Source organism: Myotis yumanensis, unplaced genomic scaffold (genome assembly GCF_028538775.1).
Source record: "Myotis yumanensis isolate MYYU_CA2020_CCGP unplaced genomic scaffold, mMyoYum1.0.hap1 SCAF_1, whole genome shotgun sequence".
Taxonomy (NCBI): Eukaryota; Metazoa; Chordata; class Mammalia; order Chiroptera; family Vespertilionidae; genus Myotis; species Myotis yumanensis.
In genome coordinates this window covers 230,849,280-230,868,672 of record NW_027223752.1, presented here as the reverse complement: position 1 = coordinate 230,868,672, position 19,393 = coordinate 230,849,280, and the positions used below count along the sequence as shown (strand labels likewise).

The window sequence follows — 19,393 nt, the reverse complement described above, 5'->3', positions numbered from 1 at the left end:
TATAACAAGGCCCATCACCCAACAATGCAAAATTCACAGTCTGGATTCAATAAAAAAAAATTTACATGGAATTACAAGAGCAAGAAATACAAACTATAATGAAGATAAAAATCAATGACCCCCAAATTATATGGATGACAGGATTAGGAAACATTAAAACAGTTAAAACAGGAAACAGGCCCTTCTGCGATGTCACAAGAAAAGAATTTCATAGGCACTCATGTAGGAGGAGTGGCACGATTTTATGTAAGTGAAGAAGCGGTAGTACACTCTCAGAGAGGCAGAGAGCGGCCAGGCCAGAGGGTAGTGGCTGCCCTGAGGTCCTTGCTAGGATTCCCTGTATTTCCTTGGGTTTGGGAAAGAGCAGGCTTTCGTTCAAACGATCCAATCTCTTTCCTGGCTTTCCCCAGGCTTGTGCCTGTGCCATACCCCATCCAATCTCTTTCCTGGATTTTCCAATGCCTATGCCCTTACCCTATCTGATCTTTTCCCAGGCTTTTCCCTGGCCATTGTATAGTCACCTATTTTGGCTCCTCTGCACATGCCTCATGGTTCTGCTTTGTCATTTGGCTTCTGCATATGCACTTAGTAAATGGTATGCCCCTCACACCATCTTGGCTTCTACTGTACATGAACTCAGTAAAAAGAATTTCCCCTTGCCATTTTCTCCCCTCCCCTCCCCATTAATCCTGTGGAACATGCCACTTACTCCCCTCCCCATCCCCAGGTGGCTGTAGAGCTATCTTTTATGCCTAGTCAACTAGGCAGAATGTTTTGCACCATTTGGCAGAACATTGCCATTTACTCCCCAGGGTGACTGTTCCCTCTGCTCCTTCCTATTTTTTTTTTTTTTGGTGCCAATTTTAAATAGTTTTATTTAAGACATCACATTTTCCACTTTACAATACAGTTATAAAGTGCATTAATTTCTTTCCCTGAGCACAGTCCGAATTCAAGTATCAATGACCAGTTATTTACTATACAGCAGCTCAACTTTTAAAACTACCCATGGATTTTGCTACAAATTTGGGTCCTTCAGTATTTTGTGTAGAACAATGCTAGTTCTATGTTCAAAGCTGGCTTAACCAACCTCTTCTATGGTGGGCCCAGAGGAGGCACTGCCAGGTGGAGGGGCTCCGCCACCAGGGAAGCCCCAGACATTCCTCCTGGCATGCCTCCTGCACTCTGGTACAGCTTGGTAATGATGGGGTTGCAGACATTTTCCAGCTCTTTCTGCTGATGTTCAAATTCTTCCTTTTCCGCAGTCTGGTTCTTCTCAAGCCAGTTGATGATTTCATGGCACTTGTCAAGAATCTTCTGTTCATCCTCATCATTGATCGGCCTTGAAGTTTTTCATCTTCAACAGTTGCTTTCATGTTGAATGCATAGGATTCAAGTGAATTCTTGGAAGACACCTTGTCTTGCTGCTTCTCATCTTCGGCTTTGTACTTCTCAGCTTCATGGACCATGAGCTCACTGTCTTCCTTGCTCAGATGACCCTTGTTGTTAGTGATGATAATCTTGCCCTCTTTTCCTGTACTCTTATCCACAACAGAGGCATTGGGGATGCCATTGGCATCAATATCAAAAGTGACTTCAATCTGAGGAACGCCACGAGGTGCAGGAGGTATCCCTGTGAGTTCAAACTTTCCAAGCAGGTTGTTATCCTTGGTCATGGCATGCTCGCCTTCACAAACCTGGATGAGCATGCCTGGCTGGTGTTGGAGTAGGTGGTGAAGGTCTGTGTCTGCTTGGTGGGGATGGTGGTGTTGCACTTGATGAGGACCGTCATGATGCCACCAGCCGTCTCAGTGCCGAGTGAAAGAGGAGTGACATCCAGCAGCAGCAGATCTTGGACATTTTCAGATTTATCTCCAGAGAGAATGGCTGCCTGGACAGCTGCACCATAAGTGACAGCCTCATCAGGGTTGATGCTCTTATTAAATTCTTTTCCATTGAAGAAGTTCTATAGGAATTTCTGAATCTTGTGGATATGAGTGGAACCACCCACCAAGACACTATCATGGATCTGGGACTTGTCAAGCTTGGCACCTTGAAGGGCGTTCTCTAAAAAATCCAGCGTACCACAGAAATGATCAATATTCAATTCTTCAAATCAGGCATGGGTGATAGTGGTATAGAAGTCAATTCCTTCATAGAGAGAATCAATCTCAATACGGGCCTGGGTGCTGGAAGAGAGAGTACGCTTAGCACGTTCACAAGCAGTACGAAGGCGACAGACAGTCCTCTTCTTCTCACTGATATCCTTCTTATGCTTGGGTTTGAACTCTGCAATGAAATGGTTGACCATTTGGTTGTCAAAGTCTTCTCCACCTAAGTGGGTGTCCCCAGCTGTAGATTTGACCTCAAAGATTCCATCTTCAACTGTGAGGTTTGACACATCGAAAGTGCCATCTCCCAAGTCAGAGATGAGCACGTTTCTTTCAGCTCCAACCTTTTTGTCTAAACCATCAGCAATAGCAGCAACATTGGATCATTGATGATTCTAAGTACATTGAGACCAGCAATAGTTCCAGCATCTTTGGTGGCCTGACACTGAGAGTCATTGAAGTAAGCAGGTACTGTGACAACAGCGTTAGTAACAGTCTTCTCAAGGTAGACTTCTGGATGACAACTCTTCTGGATCAAAGCTTTTGTCTCTCCCTTGGATCTTGGGCCTGCCAGCATCATTCACCATCATGAAAGGCCAATGCTTCATGTCAGACTGGACAACAGCATCATCAAATCTACATCCAATCAAGCACTTGGCATCAAAGACTGTGTTGGTAGGATTCATTGCTACTTGGTTCTTTGCAGCATCACCGATCAATGGCTCAGTATCAGTAAAGGCAACATAACTCAGGGTGGTTCGGTTTCCCTGATTGTTGGCAATTATTTCCACTTTTTCATGCTGGAATACACCCACACAAGAGTAGGTGGTGCCAAGATCAATGCCAACTGCAGGTCCCTTAGACATGGTTTCTGGTACCCCTGCATTCAGTGCGGCCCTCTTTTGTTAATTATCTAACCAACTGCCACTTCTAACTGAACTATATTCTATGTTTAAGAAGGTACAACAATTACAAGCATCTTAAGGAGAAGCATGGAAGATGTTAAAAAGACACAAACTTCTAGAGGTGATAAAACAATTTCTGAGATGAAAAATACAGTGAATGGAATTAATAGATTAGAAACTATAGAAGAAATGTTTAATGAACTTAAAACCACAGTAAAAGAAACTATCCAAAATGAGCCACACAGAGAGAAAAAGAAGACTCTAAATAATGAACAGAACACTGGTAAACTGAGGGGAAAATCTTAACAGCCCAATATATAGAAGCTTGAGTCCCCAAAGAAGAGAAGGGAAAGAAGGAAGGAAGAGAAAAAACCTTTTTTATAAAGCCAGAAATATTTCTTAATGTGATGAAAAAAGTAACTCACAGATCTAAGAATCTCAATAAACATCAAGCAAAACCTCAACAAGGCACACAATTACCAAATTGCTTAGAACTGATGATAAAGGGAAAATCTTAAAGCAGCCATAGAAAAAAGACATTATGTGCAGAGTTATAAGGATAGCAGCATATCTGCAGGAAACAATACAGGCACGAAGACAGTGGAACATCTTTAATACTGAAAAAACCAAGCCCCACACAAAACATTAACCTAGAATTCTTACCTAGTGAAAGTGTATTTCAAAAGAGAAGGGGGAAAAAAGACTTTTTCATACATACACAAAATAAAAGGTTTTATTACCAGCAGGCCTGTATTATAAGAAATAATAAAGAAAATCTCTCAGGCAGAAGAACAAGATCAACAGAAATGTGGATCTACAAAATGTAATGAAGAGCACCTGGAAGCATAAAAATGTGGTAACTATAAAATATTTTCTTCCTGTATCTTAAATCACTCTAAAAGAAAATGGGCCATTTTAAGCAAAAGCTATTACAATGTATTGTGGTGTTTATAACCAATGTATAATGTACAACATATTTACAAAATCAGAAAAACAGGAGTGGGAATGGAAGGGTAGTATTTCTAATACTACATGTGAAGTGACATAATATTATTCAAAGGCACATTATGATAAGTTTAATTTGTATGATAAAAACACCAAAGTACTGCAGAAAAAATTACTATAGACACTATGAACATTAAAGGGATAACTAGAAATTTTTATTAACTTCATCCTAATAAATCTGATAACAGATAAAATAATCAAATTCTTTGAAAGACCAAAACTGAAACATTAAAACTTACTCAAGAAGATTTTTGATAACATGAATATTCTTATATGTAGTAAATAGTTTGTATTCTTTTTGGTGAAATCTTCCCAGGAAGAAATTCAAGCTCAAATGGCTTCATGAGTGAATTTAACTACACATTTAATTACAAAATGACAGAAAGTCTACATAAAGTGTCCCAGAAAAATTAATAAAATAAATATAGCTCATGAACACAGACACATGGAAAAAATTAACAAAATTTGAACAAAGTGAATCCAGCAATAAATTAAAAGGATAACATATCATGACCAAGTCCGGCTTAATCCAGGAAGAGAATCCTGGTTCAGTATTCTAAAATCAATCAACGTAATTCACATCAACAGATAAAGAACAAAAAGACCCATATGACCATTGAAGAAATGCAGAAAAATCATTTAACATAATCAACTTCTGCTCATGAAAGAAACTTTTAGCAGACTAGGAACAGAAGGGAACTTCCCTAATCTGATTTAGCACATCTACCAAGAGCCTTCAGGTAACTTATTAGTGAATTTATCTCTACTTTTCACTGCATACAAAACTTAACTCAAAATGGATACCATGCAAAATGCAAAAAATATAAAATGTAAAATTATTTAACTCATAGAAGAAAACCGAAAGGAAATTCTTGGGTTCAGCAAAGATGGCTTCAGACACCAGAAGTATGATCTATGAAAGAAAATATTTTTACATTAAAATTAAGTCCTGCTCTCAGACAAAGTTTTAAGATACTTAACAAGCCACAGACTGGAAAAATATTTGAAAATACCACATTTTCCCTAACCAGTTTGGATCAGTGGATAGAGTGTCGGCTTGCAGACTGAAAGGTCCCAGGTTCGATTCCAGTCAAGGGCATGTACCTTGGTTGCGGGTACATACCCAGTAGGAGGTGTGCAGGAGGCAGCTGATCAATGTTTCTAACTCTCAATCCCTCTCCCTTCCTCTCTGTAAAAAATCAATAAAATATATTTTTTAAAAAAGAAAGAAAATACCACATTTGATAAAGTTATTGCTATTCAAAATATATAAAGAACTCTAAAAATTCAGTAATAAGACAACAATAGACACTTCACTTAAAAAGGTATGTGGAGCCGAAACCGGTTTGGCTCAGTGGATAGAGTGTCAGCCTGCGGACCGAGGGGTCCCAGGTTCGATTCCGGTCAAGGGCATGTACCTGGGTTGTGGGCACATCCCCAGTGGGAGATGTGCAGGAGGCAGCTGATCGATGTTTCTCTCTCATCGATGTTTCTAACCCTCTATCTCTCTCCCTTCCTCTCTGTAAAAAATCAATAAAATATATTTTTTTAAAAAAAGGTATGTGGATATAGTAAAATGAACATATGAAAGATTCTCAACACCTTGGTCATTAGGGAAATGCAAATTAGAAACCACAATGAGATACCACTATATACCTATTAGAATAGATACAATTTCCAAAAGAAAACTGAAAATGCCAAGTACTGGTAAGGATTCATTATTGGAGGAATTGCGAAATAGCACAGCTACTTTGGAAAACAGCTCAACAGTTTCTTGTAAAATTAAACTTTCACTTATCATACAATTCAGAGGTCCCATTCTTAGGAGTTTACCTAATGAATGAAAATGAAAAACTATGTTTATACAAAAACTTGCACACAAAAGTTTAGAGCCTCTTTACTTGTACTTGCCTTAAACTGGAAAGAACCCAAATGCATCTCAACTGGAGAATGACTATAGACAAATTATGTTATGTCCATCAAATGAAACATTACCCTGCAATAAATAGTAATGAACTACTGATTCAACCCGACTGAGCCTCAGATACCTTATGGTCACTGATGGAAGCCTGACTCAAAGGCTATATATTGTAGGATTTCACTTATCTGACTTTTTTTTTTTAAAGCAAAAGCATAGGGACAGGAAACAGCTCCGTTGTTTCTGGAGGTGATGGGTGGGGGCAGGGTCAGCAGCAAAAGGTCATGGGGAAGTTTGGGGCACGACAGAACTAGTTTATAATGTGCCTGAGGTGGTGGTTACATTACTCTATATGCTCATCAAAATGTGCAGAACCTTACTATAAAAAGGGTAAGTTTAACTGTATGTAAATTGTACCTTAATTTTAAAAAATGAAAAAAATTATTCTTAATTCTGAAATGGAGGTTGTACAAAGTATTAAAAAAATTCCTTCTTTATTAAGGGGGCGGGACCAAAACCATAAATAAAATAGTCCTATTTTACAAGTCAGGCACGATGGGGCACAGAAAATGGGTCCCCACCCTTCTGAGAAAAGTGAGAGTGGGTATCCTGAAGGCTTTCTGGAGGAAAAGATGATAACTAGTGTGACTCACATTTATTAGAAATCCGTCCATATCCCTCGGTTATTTAAAATGCCGTGGCTTATTCTTCACCATCAGTCTGAAAGGAAATAACTCTCCTGCTACCTTTTTCACAAAGAAAATGACTTCCTTTTTGTCCTTCCATGAAGGTTCCTGCTCCTCTTCCATCCAGTCCGCTTCAGGATTTTCATAAGGGAGGCTGCCAGGAACCTGAAGGATCTGAGACAGCGTGTTGACATTGGTAAAGACTGATTTTGACATATCCTTCTGACAACCTTTTGGTTAATTTTCTGCTTTATTAAAACCCTTAATTAAATTAATATGGGCTGGAGCAATATTCTTGACAGTTTCTGTGTATTAGCAAACAAGGCCTCAGATTTCAGTCAGTGGCCGAGCGGGGCTCCAGAAGCCAGTAGTTTCTTGGGAGCCTTTGGTCATGAATGGACTGAATGTGTTCCTCGTCCAAAAGCCCACTGGATTTGACTTGGGCCATGAAGCTGATGCGAACACAGAGGAAGTCCTGTGTATGTTGGCCTCCCCATGCTGAGCCCCTGCCTTCACTGTTGTCTGTCCTCCACACACCTCTCCCTTGCCTTAATATGTTTTCTTTCAGACCAACCTCACAATGGAAAATAGTTAAACTCTGGAGCAGCGAATTCATCCTGCCATGTTTAACCCTTAATGTGTCCCCTTAACACTCACAGACCTGGCTTCGTAGGTGTGCATTGTATGTGAGGTTTGAAAAATGAGGTGCCAGGACTCATATCTTGAAAAATTCTAAAAATGATAAATGGATCATTTTTAATGTTCCTCTTTCACATCTCCCCATATGTTGGATTTAGCAGCCCATATGTCCCCATTGGCACCAAGTCTATTCCTGCCTTGTGGAGAACTTCCAACATGAGGGTGGGGGGAGGTGATCAAAATCAAAGGTCCATCAGAGTATGGAAATGATTAATATATACAGTCATACATTTATTGCCTCAAGTCAAATGATTTTTTAAAAATGAAATATATTGACATTCAAATGTCATAGAAAAATTTTAATTTTCCACCAGGTTCTTTTTTAATATAACAACCAGACAGAGGCAGGTTGCGGGCTGCTTGCAGGCTCAATATTGGTATGTGCATGGAACTCACACCCTTTCCACCACTGTAATCACTGACACGTACTCCATGCAGGCTTACAGATGTTTTGATACACAAGAAAAGTTTACCACTTTTCTCCACTCAGCAGCATCAAAATACAATGCAATGTATGTTTCCTACGTTTTGCAAGCGTGTCTTGTGGGTTGTTAATGAATTTCCATGTGAACTTACCTGTTTCAAATTAGATTAGCTGTATTTTATCCATCTGTTTAGTAATTCCACATAGAAGAATTTAGTGCCTCCTATGTGTCAAGTATGACATGGAAATACAGAGATGAAAAACAGAGTTTCTGCTCTCAGAGATGTCACATGTCAGTGCACCAAGTATAGTGACTGAGGCTAGCACATGGACGTATGGTCATGTTTAGGAAACCAGATTCAACAGGGTTGGGGAGGAGGCCAACAAAATCATCCTGATGCTGATGGAAAGATATTTGAGTTGACAAGCCGTGGTCAACCGTTGGGGAGGTATCATAAAGAAGGGCATCATGCAAAGATGTAGCTATATGTGCAAAGCACAGAGATGCAAAGCAGCAAGTGAGGGTGGGGAAGTGAAGGCCCTGCAGTTTAGGAGAACTGTTCAAGATACAGCTACGGAGGAAAGCAAAAACAGTTCATGAAGGCTCATGTGCAGCAAACTAAGAAATGTGAACTGGGAACTTTGAAGAATTACTGGAATATTTTAGGGAAGGAGGTGATCTTCTTGGCTTTTGCCTGTCATAAAGGCATCGCTGGTGGCGCTGTAAAAGAGTGAGATAAATTTGGGGATGTAGAGTTAGAGACAGGAGGCAGTGGGCTGAGGTAAGAAGAGATTGAAAAAAATATCCAAGTTGGAAAGGAGAGCTTGAACGTGGAGGAAAGAGAGGAGGGCGATGCTTAATAAAAGCTGTTGAATTTAATCTAATGAATAAAAGGAGAGCTGCTATCAGCACTGGTCAAGGATACAGAACTCATGGAAAGGCTTTTAGAAAACTATATCTCCTACAGATAAAATATCAACTGTTTCCATGGTTACAGCACCTAGCCTTGTATTGGGTGATCCATATCTCAGAATGTATTACTTTACCTTGAACGCTTTATTTTTATACACACTAGAGTTGTTTGGTGGGAGAGAGAGCAGCAGCATCTATAGAAGGGATCTAAAGAATGTTTTGTTTCTGTGTGGGAGATGTTAGGTGCTGCACTAAGAATGGGGCCTTGGGCATTAACTCTTTTAATTATGACAACAGTCCTCTGAAACAGTATTCTTGTCAATACTGGTAATGATTAAGGAGACACAGGCACAGAGAGATTAAGAAACTTTTTTTTTTTTTTTTTTTTTTTTCCAGAGAGGAAGAAGCCTTTATTAAAACTAACTTAGTGAAGGACTTTAAGTGTAAGTACAACCTCATAGCATGCACCCCTTTCTTCACAGTACCACCCCCGAGGACACAGACGCAGGATAAGGTGAGTTGGAATTCCTCCAGGCTCTTTCTTCTGGGGTCTGGTTGTCATACTTTTTTTTTTTTTTTTTTTTTTTATAATAATTTTTATTTCTTAAAGTATTACAAAGAGTGTTACATATGTCTCCTTTTTCCCCCCCATGACATTCCCTCGGCCCCTACCCGCCGCCCCCCCCGTCCCGTGTCTTGTGTCCATTGGTTAATCTTATATGCATGCATATAAGTCCTTCAGTTGGTCTCTTAATCCCCCCCCCAACCCTCCCCAGGCTCCCCATTGTAGTTTAACATTCTGTTCAATGTTGCTCTGCTTCTGTATCTACACCTGTTCATCAGTCCATACTGGTCCCCTTTATTTGTCCCAACCTCACTGGAGCAGTCTCAACCTCACCAGGGCCGTCTGAGCCTCACCAGGGCCGTTTCAACCTCACCGGGGTCGTCCCTACCTCACGGGGGCCGTTTCAACCTCACCGGGGTTGTCCCTACCACGCCGGGGCCGTTTCAACCTCACCGGGGTTGTCCCTACCACGCCGGGGCCGTTTCGACCTGACTGGGGTCGTCCCTACCTCACGGGGGCTGTTTCAACCTCACCGGGGTCGTCCCTACCTCACGGGGGCCGTTTCAACCTGACCGGGGTTGTCCCTACCACGCCGGGGCCGTTTCGACCTGACTGGGGTCGTCCCTACCTCACGGGGGCCGTTTCAACCTCACCGGGGTTGTCCCTACCACACCGGGGCTGTTTCAACCTGACCGGAGTTGTCCCTACCACACCGGGGCCGTTTCGACCTGACTGGGGTCGTCCCTACCTCACGGGGGCCGTTTCAACCTGACCGGGGTTGTCCCTACCACGCCGGGGCCGTTTCGACCTGACTGGGGTCGTCCCTACCTCACGGGGGCTGTTTCAACCTCACCGGGGTCGTCCCTACCTCACGGGGGCCGTTTCAACCTCACCGGGGTTGTCCCTACAACGCCGGGGCCGTTTCGACCTGACTGGGGTCGTCCCTACCTCACGGGGGCCGTTTCAACCTGACCGGGGTTGTCCCTACCACGCCGGGGCCGTTTCGACCTGACTGGGGTCGTCCCTACCTCACGGGGGCCGTTTCAACCTCACCGGGGTTGTCCCTACCACACCGGGGCTGTTTCAACCTGACCGGAGTTGTCCCTACCACACCGGGGCCATTTCAACCTGACTGGGGTCGTCCCTACCTCACGGGGGCCGTTTCAACCTGACCGGGGTTGTCCCTACCACGCCGGGGCCGTTTCGACCTGACTGGGGTCGTCCCTACCTCACGGGGGCCGTTTCAACCTCACCGGGGTTGTCCCTACCACGCCGGGGCCGTTTCGACCTGACTGGGGTCGTCCCTACCTCACGGGGGCTGTTTCAACCTCACCGGGGTCGTCCCTACCTCACGGGGGCCGTTTCAACCTGACCGGGGTCGTCCCTACCACGCCGGGGCCGTTTCGACCTGACTGGGGTCGTCCCTACCTCACGGGGGCCGTTTCAACCTCACCGGGGTTGTCCCTACCACACCGGGGCTGTTTCGACCTGACCGGGGTTGTCCCTACCACACCGGGGCCGTTTCAACCTGACCGGGGTTGTCCCTACCACGCCGGGGCCGTTTCGACCTGACTGGGGTCGTCCCTACCTCACGGGGGCTGTTTCAACCTCACCGGGGTCGTCCCTACCACACCGGGGCCGTTTCGACCTGACCGGGGTCCTCCCTACCACACCGGGACCGTTTCAACCTCACCGGGGCCATCCCAGCCTTACCGGGGAAACAGGAAGTTTGGCCTTCTGTCCCCTGCCGGCGGCTCCCCACTAGACAAAATCTCCAGGCGTTCCTGGTGGTTGCACATCCAGCGCTCCTGCCCTCCACCAAGTGCACAGACTGCCTGTCTGCTGTCCCGCAGCGCCCCACCAGAGACTGGGACCAGTGGGCATGTTTGTGCGCTTGCTGGTACAGCAGTTCCACAGTGCCGGCTGAGTCAGGCCCAGCCCCGGCCGGCCCCGGACCCGACTCTGCCCCCCGATTGCGTCCCTCCCAGATGCAAGGAGCTGAAATCTGCAGCCTGCTGGGATGGGCTCTGTACTTGGTGCCTCTGCACATCCTACTCAGTGTCTATGCGCTTCTTTCTATGCGAGGAGTTGAAATCTGCAGTTTGTTGGGTTGGGCTCTGTACTTGGTGTCACATCCTACTCAGTCTCAATGTTCTTTCTCTCCTTCCAGTTGTAGAGCTTCCACTGGGCCAAGTTTCCCATGGTTCTGTATGATAGGTGTTTGTCTGATATTTGGTAGTTTCGATGTTGTTGTGCGAGGTAGCACGCACAGGTCTCTTCCTTATGCTGCCATCCTGGTTCTCCTGGGTCTGCTTCTTGAGTGTGTTTCTCATGGCTGCGAGCAGTTGAAGTCTGCAATTTGTTGGGATAGGCTGCAAAAGCGCAGGTGGGTCTTTTTGTGCACCTGGCACAGCTTGGATGGGGATGTAAATTGATTAAGGCTGAGACTCAGGGAGTCGCCATGGCGGAGCAAATAGCACTGGCTGAGTCTCCGCGGCCCCTTGACTCTCTGCCAGGGCTTTGTGTCCCCCAGTGCCGGCGAGCAGCTGTGCAACAGAGTCTCCCTCGCTTTCTGATGGCTGCAAGGCCGTGCTGCCTCTCCCCGTAGGGTCTGGTGCTTCATGATCCCGCCTGAACCAGCTCAGTGGATTTGAAAGTTTGCAGAAGAAAAGGCGCTTCTACTTGTGGGTCTGGCACAGCCCAGATGGGAATGTAAATTGCGTAGGGCGGGATCACAGGGAGTCGCCGGGGCGAAGACTCAGCGGCCCCTTGCCTATCCAGGACTCCAGGACTTTGCGTCCCCCAGTGCCGGCGAGCAGCCGAGCGCCAGAGCCTCCCTCGCTTCCTGACCGCTGGAAGGCCGTGCCGTCTCTCGCCTTGGGGCCTGGGGCCTCAGAGACCCGCCCGAACCAGCTCAGTGGATTTGAGAGTTTGTAAAAGCACAGTCATTCCCTCTTGTGCCTCTGGCACAGCCCTGAGGATAGGGCGGGGTCACAGGGAGTCACCAGCATGGAGGAAATAGCGATGGCGGCGTCTCTGCGCCCCTCGCCTCTCCGGGACACCAGGACTTCTTGTCCCTCGGTGCCGGCGAGCAGCCGCGTATCAGAGCTTCCCTCGCTCTCCGACTACTGCAAGGCCGTGGCCACCTCTCCCTGTGGGATCTGGGGCCTCAGAGACCCGCCCCGAGCAAGCCCAGAGGATTCGAGGGTTCGTAAAAAACCGAGAATCCATTTGCAGCCCGCGTGGCGTGTGACTGCGTACCTCTGGTTTTGGTGCCTCCGTAGCTCCCACTCAGTCTCACTGCGCTTCTTTCTTTTCCTCCAGTTGTAGATCTCCCACTGGGCCAACTTCCCCATGGTTCTGAGTGGCGGTTGTTTACTTCATAGTTGATAGTTTCAATGATGCTGTGAGAGAGCAGCACACACAGGTCCGCTCCCTACGCCGCCATCTTGGTTCCGAGATTAAGAAACTTGACTGAGATCACACAACTAGTGAATGGAAGAACCAGAATTCCATCCCGCCCTTCTCTCCTCTTTTTTTATCACCTCCTCTCATGATGCTTTGCTGTCTTTCTTTCATGTTCTTCCACTGGTCTTCTGATTTCACAATTCTATATCTGAATCCTGAATAATAAAGCAGATCTAAAACAGATCATTTTAAAAAATATATATTTTATTGATTTCAGAGAAGAAGGGAGATGGATAGAGAGATAGAAACATCAATGATGAGAGAGAATCATTGCTGGGCTGCCTCCTGCACACCCCACATTGGTGATCGAGCCTGCAACCTACGCATGTGCCCTGACCTGAATCAAACCATGACCTCCTGGTTCCTAGGTCAACGCTCAACTACTTAGCCACACCAACTGGGCTAAAACAGATCTTTTAAGAATCAGCATGGCATAGTGATTATGAGCAGGGGCCTTGAAACCTGAACGCCTGAGCTTATATTTTGCCTCTAGCTTCTACTACCTGGGTAACTGTGGGTTCTATGCCCCAGATAAGTCATCTATAAAGTATAAATAACAGTGTCTTCATTTTAGTGTGTTTTTTTAAAGGAAGATTAAATGAGTTTATAGATGCAAAGCATGTATAACAGCGCCAGTGAAAAATAATCTTCACTCCCCCAAGTTATAGTATATGCATTTGCTTTTTCTCTGGAGTTTTATTGGAAATATAACATTAAAAATTGTCAGCAATCTATTCTTACAGATGCTTTACTGGGCTAAACTTTTTGCGGCAGCGTGGCATCTGCTTTATCTTTTTCTTTGGTGTCTTATTTCCTGGGTTTTAGCTTTAGCCACAGGAGACAACTTTAAACATCTGATAATATGTGCAGAACAGAAGTCTCTGGTACTCTGGTAATGACTTTTAACCTAGAGATAGGGAGAAAATATTAGAAGCATTATGCACTTAAAATTGGTTAATATTAAGTGATTGCAGATAGCACATTCATTATGTTGCAGAACAGTGAATACTTTCCCCTTAGAAATTAGCTAATTGTGTATATCAATTTTTGTAATTTTAACACATTTTCTTTCTTGGAATTTAATAAGGATTTTTTAACAAATGCATAACCTCATCACATATGATAATTGCTTAAAATAGATTAAAGCCAACAACAGAACAACACGCAGCATGAAAACAATTCAAAACAGCCTTCTTTTGAAGAAAACTTGTAGAAACATTTATGGAAGCTATTAATCTCATTATAACTCAGGATAATTCATTCAACCTTTCACAACCTTTATTTTTTGGTCTGTTAAATGGAGGAAAGAATACAAAGATTAGGTGGAATTATTTATATGAAGATATTAAGCACAAGGGATGACAAAACCAGAGCTTTTTTCAACTTCATTCCATCCTTCCATTCTCCTGTTCTTTCCATTACCCTTTCCTTTTTTTATTCCTCTTTACACCTTCAAGAAGTCTTTGAGTACATGGCAGAGCAGGGAGAAGAAAACAGAGGAGGAGAAAACGCAATGAAGCTTGTTTTGATAAGACTGGAATTCCATTGGGGAATATACTTCTTAAGTGTAGATGCCCCTTAGCAATTTCAGCACCAGAAAGAAGAGAGACAGATCTTACAGAGGAAGCATCACTGTGCTTAGGATTCTGTGTGTCGGTGGATTTATTCTCAGTTTAGACTCCCAGCAAGACTTCCTTGCCTGGAAGAATTACATCATTCTCTAACCATAACAGACTTATCAATACTGGTAATGCCCCAAAGAAAAGAGATTGAAACAATACAGATGGTTAAGACTAATGAGGTAGAGTACTAAAGCCATTTTTGTTAACCAGCATTAAGTAGTACATACTGGAAGGAGACACATCCTTCCATAAAATAACTTCATGAAGACTCAGACCCCAGAGACTACTTTGAACAAGTACGTAATAAAAATCATGGAGTTTTTAACTCAAAGTGTGGGAATCTTAGCAAATGACAGTGTGAACTATAAAATCAATCATGTACCAGAATTATCCCCTTAGCCCCCTGTATTATTTTTTTTATTGCTGTGTAATAAATTACCACAGATTAGCTGCTTGGAACAACACACAGTTACTATCTTGATGTTTCCATGGGTCAGCTTAGCTGGGTCTTCTGCTCAGTTCTCAAAAACACTCTAATCAAAGCAGGGAGTTGGGCTGCATTCTCATGTGGAGGCTTGACTGGGGAAGAATCTGCTTCTCTTCTCATCTAGGTTGTTGGCAGAATGAACTTCCCTGTGGTTTATGATTGAGGACCCTGTTGTTGGCCGTATGGAGGCTGGAGGCTGCCCTTAGGTACCAGAGGAGTCACGTGGACTTCCTCAACATGGCTGCTTACCCCCTCAAGCCAGCAAAAATAATATCTGTCTGAGGAAGGGCCCGGTCTCTCTTGTAAGGACTCTTACCTGATTGAGTCAGACCTACCTAGACAGTGTCCCTTTTGATGAACTCAAAATAAATTTATTTGGGACTTTAGTTACATCTGCAAATCTCTTCACCTTTGCATATAATATAACTTGTAAAGGAGTGACGCCCCCTCACTTTTGTTATAGTCCTTTGGTGACAAACAAGTCACAGGTCCCATCCATACTGGAGGAGAAGGGATTATTCAGAGCATGAATTCCAGGGCACTATAAACATGAGGGCTTCAAGAGAATCTGTTCACAGCAGCCACATTAGTTGAGTTTTACTGCTGGTTAAGAGTAATTAGAACTAAGCATAAGAATTATACTGGAATTCTTCACATCTGTATAATTTCATTCAGTATACTTTATAACATGTAATTTTACTCAACACACTAGTAAACCACATATAGCATAGGCTTGCTCATTACCCATTAACTCTTTTCTTCTCTTTACACAAACTTAAATTATGGGAGCCCATTAAGGATCTTACATATTCATTTATTCAACAAATATTTATTGACTGCCGGCATGACCCAGGCACTATTTAGATGCTGGAAGTATTGAGGCAATAAAAAAGATTTAAAATAATTCATGCCCTCTGAACCTTACATATTAGAAGAGCAGAGAGACAATGAACAAGACGAATTAGTAAAATGTATATTATGGTTGGTAGTGGTAAGTGCTAAGCAAAGTGCTAAGAAGGTAATGTGAGAGTAAAGACCTGAAGAAGTAAGGGAGTAAGTCATGTGGGCATTTAGGGGATGAGCATTTGAGGCAGAGAGAGGCAGGTGGAAGGCCCTGACATTGAAAATGTGCCCAGTGGGTTTGAGACATGACAAAAAGGATGAGTGGCTGCCGCTGAGTGAGCCTGGAAAGACAAGGAGATGGAGAGAGGAGATGGGAGACTGGATCAAGCTGGTTGTGCAGGTCTTTGTATGGAATTTATTGTTTATTCTGGGAAGAGAACCACTGGCACATTTTGAGCAGAATGACATGGTTTGACTTATGTTTTAACAGGGTCACTCTGGCTGAGGTGTGAAGAAAAACTTAATGAAGGGAGTCAAGGGTGAAACAGAAAGACCACTAAGCCGATGACTGCGATGATTCAGGTGAGAAATGGTGGTGACTTAAACCACCAACGGAGGTTAAAATGAATTTCTCTGAAGGTAAAACTGAAAGAATTTGCTGACGCTTCAGTTGTGGGTTGTACAAGAAGGGGAGAAATCAAAGATCACTGTCAATTCCACATCTGTATATATATTTATAGCTTATCAATTAACCACCCAACTACTATAAGCTCTATGTGAATAGATGTACATACATATGTGTATATGGTGGGGCTTCATTGAATTTACTCTAATTCAATTGAGTTTGGTAAAATATATTTTGTTTACTAATTCCTTATATATATTATGTGATTATGAAATACATTGCACATTTACATGCACATGTTACTTTGTTGAGTCAAATACATGACAATATATACTGTGCTTTATAGATAATTTATGAGATTTTTCAAGCCTAATTTTTATTACATGCAATTTCATCTTGCAAACTGATTTTAGAAGCCTAACTCATGAGAGAGAAGTGGCTTGACTTTAAACCTGAACTGAATGGCCCTTCCCTGATTTTAGTGTCTACAGTTCTGCTGCCCAGAACATAACCACATAACAACAGTTCTTTGAGGACTGTCAGCATGGGGTTTGTTCAGTCCCTCTGTGTGCTGCAGAGCACTGTTTGGAAGGAGGGCCACTTCCCAGGTCAATCTTTTCTGACCACCTTGTTCGGTGCTGCTAAGATCAGTGGGATCCATTCCATTCTAGTGACTCAGGGGAAAGTGGATTTTAAACTCAAGATTTCACAAAGACAATAAAGCATCCTACTTCAAATTCACTGGTTATACTGGCTATATAAAATTTTATAAATAATCATATTGACAATATGCAAATGTATGCATAAATAAATATCTATATTAATAAAAGCGTAATATGCTAATTATACTGGACAGCCAAATGAACTTCCAGACGACCTTCCAGACGAAGCCGGGGCTGCGAGGGCCAAGACCCTTGCACGAATTTCGTGCATCAGGCCTCTAGTATATCTATATGTAATCGATCCTAAGTACCATACCCTTGTATCAGCTGTATTGTCTTGTTGCCAAAGCTGGACTCTCCTCATTCTATCCATTAGCATATCTCCAAGAAGTGTGGCCTTTGGAGTGCATTAGAGTCATCTACCAGGTAGAAATACTTCAATTGCAAGTGAGAGAACATTTAGCCTAAATGGCTTAAATAAGAAAGGGACATTTACTGGCCCATGTAATTGATCAGTGCAGAGGTAGGACTGACCGCAGGCACCATTTATGGTCTTATTTTTCACTAGTCTCTGCTTTCAGGCATGATCCTGGGCTCTGACTTCCAGCTTGTGCAACTTGTCCTCCTGTGGCTCCATCCGTAATAAAAGCAAGGGCGGCAGTGTTCCAGACTGTGCCCTATGCCACTGCAACCCTAGGCAGAGAAGTCCGTGTTCCAGTACTTCCAGAACAAACATTGGGGCATCCTAATTGGATCAGTGAAAGTCACATGACCTGGAATGGCTCCTGGATAGCCAGGAGGATGCAATGCATCGGTTAGCTTGGGTCTGAATCTTGCCCATTCATGAAAGAATAACGGTCACCAGGGAGTTGGGATAGGTTATTAGAACCTAGCCAATTCAGGCCCAGCCTGGAGCTGTGGAGAAAGGGGTCAATTCCCTGTACACCACATGGTAGGGGGAGCTGGTACCTGAATCTCAATCAAGGGAAGCTGTTCAGTAGATGTCTAGATCGTGTAAACATTCAAATGTTGCCCAATCAGTGTTGCTCAGTGGTTGAGTGTCAATCCATGAAACAAGAGGTCGCTGGTTTGATTTCCAGTCAGGGCATATGCCCAGGCGTGGGCTTGATCCCAGTAAGGGCCGTGCAGGAGACAGCTGATCAATGATGGATGATGTTTCTCTCTCATGGATGTTTCTATCTCTCTATCCCTCCCCCTTCCTCTTTCTCTCTCTAAAACCAATAAAACATATTAAAAAATTTTTAAATGTTTTACATCTTGCTTGGCTTCGCCAAAAGGGAAGGCTATGCAGTGAGTGCTACGAGGCTCACATTCCTAACAGCTCTTCTTTCCAATGTGCGGTTCTTCTGTGGTTTTGTCCCTGTGTCCATGACACCGTCTACATCCTAAAATATATGTTTACAGCTCATTCCTTCTCTACTTGAAGAACTGCCTGATGGCAGTCATGGAGGGGAAGGGTCTGCTTCTGAGAACAGGAATTTAGCCGTGCATTGTGAGGTTTATGCTAAGACCCTAGCACAGGGCTCTGTGTCCTTTTTACCAATTAGCCATTTGTACTAAAATTTGGGAGTCTCATTGTTTCAGCAATTAGTTGTCTTTTAAATTCTCTCAAGTATTGGTTTTCTATTGCTGTCATAACAATTTACTTTATACTTAGCGGCTTAAAGCAACACAAATATTCTATGTTTGTTGGTCAGAATTCCATCACCGGTCTCATTGTACTTACAGCCAGGTGCTGGCTGGGCTGCGTTTCCTTCTGGAAACTCTGGGGACCATCTGTTTTCTTGCTCATTCAGGTTGTGGGCAGAATTTAATTTCTAATGGTGGGGTGACTATCAGCTGGGATCATTCCCGGCTTTTAGAGGCCACAGTGTTCCTTCGCTTGGGGCTTTCTTCCTCCTTTGTCAAAGCCAGCGGCAGCAGGTTGAGTCCTTGTCAGTCATGTTGCTCTGCCCCCCCGCCACAAAGGTTCTCCACTCTTAGAGTCTCCTTGATTAGATAAGACCTACCTGAATAATAAAGGGAAATCTTGTCTTTTTAACAGCCAGCTGGTTAGCAGCATTAATTCTGTCTGCAGCATAATTTTGCCATGTAATATAACATATTCATATATTCCTGAGTTTGGGGGTTGGAATGTGGACATCTACCACCCCTACACACAACTGGCTCAGATTTATTTATTTATTTAATATATTTTTATTGATTTCAGAGAGGAAGGGAGAGAGAGAGAGAGAGAGAAACATCAATGATGTGAAAGAATCATTGATCAGCTGCCTCCTGCACAACCCAACTGGGGATCAAGCCAGCAACCCAGGCATGTGACCTGACCTGGAATCAAACCATGAGCTCTTAGTTTATAGGTTGACACTCAACCACTGAACCATGCTGGCTGGGCGACAGCGTGTACTCTTGATGTAATGAAATGACACTTTACTTCTG

At 43.5% G+C, this 19,393-nt stretch overlaps 1 pseudogene; it reads right to left on the bottom strand.

Moving 5' to 3' along the window:
• Nucleotides 1-1,081: 1,081 nt before the first annotated feature.
• On the bottom strand, nt 1,082-2,977 carry LOC138996777 (heat shock cognate 71 kDa protein pseudogene; annotated as a pseudogene).
• Between the last annotated feature and the right edge of the window lie 16,416 nt (nt 2,978-19,393).